The following is a 3962-nucleotide window of genomic DNA, read 5'->3' as shown; positions in this document are numbered from 1 at the left end:
TTATATATATATATATATATATATATATATATATATATATAATATATTTATAATTAAAATAAAAGAATATTTATAATTTAATATTTGTTATTTTGTCGGAAAAAAGATAAAAGACGACTTGATGATTTAATTAAGTGAATGCGTACGATAAACTTTGAAAATTTAAGCAAAACTTTACGTCTTTAAACGCATTCGATTTAGACGATATATAGCCGTAAAGGCTGTTTTTACGGTTAAATTTATTCGCTGTATTGACGCGCTGGTAGGTTTATGTGGAATTTAGTAGACATTTACGAGGATTCGGTTAACGTGCTACGGCTGTGAGCGAGCGATAGTAAATCCGGCTGAAATAAATGCGCAACCTTTGTCTCTGATAGTCATTTTCGTAACATCTAATTATATTTTGCATAAAACATCCTGATCTGCAAATAAGGGCTAGATGATCTATTTAAATCTCGTTTTATTTGCTACGAGTTATTTGATACTTCACAATTATTTAGCTATCAGTTTATTAATCTATAATTTTTGTAGCACGTGTAAAGTGTGTCGCAGAAATATAATAAAGAAAAAAAACGAGCGCTCAGCAAAAGATACATTTCTGTAAAATCTCAAAAGAAACACAAGAAACTTCTATTTCAATCATCGACGTCTTTAAATCTCCTCGAAAGACAATCATGAAATTGCAGAAAAGAAAAGAAAGGAGAAGCGAAGGAAACTAACGGCCTATCCTACGTCTATTGTATATGTTCTTTTTATAGCTCTTTATACCTTAACTTCTGTTGTCTGAATTTTTTACCTGTTTGTATTTAACTAAAAAAAATATAAAGAGAGAGCAATAACGTAACCAAGTTTAAATTCAGCTATTTGAGAAAATATCAATATCTCGAAACTGAGATTATTCACATTAATTTGTAATTTAAAAACAAATATAGAAAACAGGTAACGTTACGTAAATGAATTGTTTCAGATTTTGTGCGCAACTGTATTTATTGCTTCGATCAATTTAAACTTAATTCTTTTTATATAAAAATGTCAAATATAATTTTTATAATTTAAACTTAAAAAATAGGAAAAAAGAATAAAATTTGATTCTTTTATTTAATTTAAAAAAATATTATACCAATAAAATTTTAATTAAGTAAAATTGATTTCAATTTATCATACATCAAAGAACATTATAAAAGCGTTTATAAACAATGATAGAATAATTTACGGAAGATATCTGTCTTGTTATTTTGAAATCACAAAATGATTAAAGTTGTCCTAGTTTCAGAAAATTGATGTATACTTTTGAGAACAAGAAGTAACAATTTAACAAATTTAAAGAAGTGTTTGAAAAATAGTTTGGAAGAATGTAGCAATATTTTGCGCTTCCAATGTACTTCTTCGTTTTTCGTTGCAAATTGTAAACGGGAAAATCTAATCCAAGCAGACAAATTTCACAAAAACAATGAGAAAACCAACGAAATAGATAGCGGAAAATATTCCGGAATATCTTGGAAAGAACAGCGCAATTTTTCCTTCACGACTCTTCTCGCACGAGCAATTCGTGCATGTTTTGTGCTCCAAGTTTAAACAAAAGGAGAAGAGCAACAAGAGTGTTGTAGGTCACAGGGTGCGAAACCGCAGAGATAACAGAGTGATGAGGCGTTATGTTGTAAAAAAAAAAGTGCAAGTCGGCGCATTATAGCGTTAATCCTTGTCGTCAATTTTCATACCAAGATCAGATTAGCGAAATTTGACGTGCTTCAGAAGAATAGTGAAGCGTCCTAAATTTCGATGCTAAAATATCCATTCTATCAAAAACGAATGGTATGATAGCTCTTAGATATTTGTTTGAATTAATAACTACAACGAGTGTACTTTTCCATGTATTTTTTATCCATATATTTTATACATTTTTTTTACCATATATATTGTGTATGAAATCAAAATTTCTATTTATAAGAATATTTTATGAAAAAAACATGTCTCTACCTTTGCTCAATATTTAAATTTTGGCGGATGTTATAAACAATATATTTAATTATATGAGAGTAGTTCAAATATGAATAAGCTTTTTTTGTGTAAATACAAATAAATGTGTTAATAGACGTGTTGGCACTGAATGTTAGGGTCTGCTCACGTCCTCCTCGTAGTAGTTGTTTTTGAAGTCGTTGAAATGTTCGAACAAATAGTATTGCCGTTGTCAATGCATTGATTAAGTTCTTTGTAAATGAAAATATTAACCATCAAAATTTTAAATAAACTGAGTACATATTTGGAGAAGAGACTTGCACTTTTAAAAGATTCAGACATTGTGACAACTACAATATATTAACAATCGCCACCAGGCCATAATTATGAACGTGTACAAGCATAATTGTACTGTGTAAATATCTATCAACGTTGATTTATACTCACACAAAAAAATCTCGTTCATATTTGAGTCATCCTCATATTATTAATAAATAAATATATATAAATATATATATGTATAATTTATATGTACATAAATTATACATATATTAATATCTTAATCGCCATTAATTATCTTCAGATACAAATCAACTTTATTGTTATCTTAAGCATTATAAGTACATGTGTATATTTTGTATATACTATTTACTCGCCGGCTCATGTATAAATACATGGCTAGATCTTATCATTACATATAACTTGCTGTCGAGATAATATTGTGTTTTCTGATAACTCAAGCATAATTTGCACAAATAAATTCTATTTATTTTTAATAATTATAATGTAATTATATAATTATAATACTTTTAAGTTACACAAGAAAATATTTTTAAATTTAGTTTAAGATTTTCCACTTTGTATTGCTATTTAAAGTTTTAATATGTAAATTGCTCATTCATAAATCTACTTGTCTCATGTTTTTTTTGAGACAGTTAATATAATATAATCTTTCTTATATTTTAGCTAAACAATCATAATATTTTAATTTGTATTTATTTACAGAAAACTATAATTATTAAAAACAAATAACAAATTGCACAATAGCTAAAAAAGAATTTCTTAGAATTTCTGCTCCTCTGGCAAGGAATAGAATGTATAAATTCGGTCCTGATCAACTTTCTCGAATAAATACTATCTCGTAAAAAATTTTTTTTAGTTTTGCGAGCATAATAAAGATTCAATAAAAGAAGACAAAAAAGAAAAAGATTAATCGTCAGTTAGTATATAAAAAAATACACAAGCTATTTCAAGGGCGGTCCAAGAAAATTACAATAATTAATTCACGTTTCCATCACATTTTTATTAAGTATATCTGTAAATTAATAATAAAGTAGTAAATGTTTTTAAACGCAAGAGTTTAAGATCAATTTTTTGTAACTTACATAATTTATGAATTAAGAATAAAATCAATCAAGTTTATTAAATAAAAATGTATCTATGTATATAATAATAAATAAAATATACAAATTGTCGATATATTATTTAAAAGATATAAAAAAGAATAAAAGTTTAAACATATTTATACATATATCTATAAATACGTAAATAATAAAAAGTTGCTTCAATTAGCGCAGGAAAATTATCGGCTCGCAAGCATGCCCTTCAATGCATCCATCTAAAAACTTTGTCTTCTTAAAAGCAAGACAGCCATACATCCATAACAAGAAGCAAATTGCACGCTAATTGTAAATAGAATATATGCACAGCCCTATCGACGAATCTCCAAGAGATGCAAGAGCCTCTAAATGAGCGTAGCAAATAGAGAGGTTTTTTTTCGAGGATGAAAGCGGACACCGAGGAAGCCAATCCAGAGATTGATCGCTCTTAAAAGCATTATCGAGCAAAGGATGGGATTTGCTGAGGGAATCCTGATATATTTTTCATGACAGAGAAGCGCGCGATCCAGACACTTGATACATCAAGTGTCTGGATCGCACGCTTCTCTCTCTCTCTCTCTCTCTGTGTGTGTGTCTGTGTGTGTGTCTGTGTGTGTGTCTGTGTGT

The 3962-nt window shown here is 28.2% G+C and overlaps 1 protein-coding gene across 3 annotated transcripts in view; it reads right to left on the bottom strand.

Annotated features, from left to right (window-relative positions):
* The window catches only part of LOC108755070 (potassium voltage-gated channel protein Shal), a 98884-nt gene that overhangs the window by 6774 nt on the left and 88148 nt on the right, over window positions 1-3962 (bottom strand). The window lies entirely within an intron of this gene.

Source organism: Trachymyrmex septentrionalis, unplaced genomic scaffold (genome assembly GCF_001594115.1).
Source record: "Trachymyrmex septentrionalis isolate Tsep2-gDNA-1 unplaced genomic scaffold, Tsep1.0 scaffold83, whole genome shotgun sequence".
In the NCBI taxonomy this organism is placed as follows: Eukaryota; Metazoa; Arthropoda; class Insecta; order Hymenoptera; family Formicidae; genus Trachymyrmex; species Trachymyrmex septentrionalis.
This window is presented reverse-complemented; position numbering and strand designations above follow the sequence as displayed.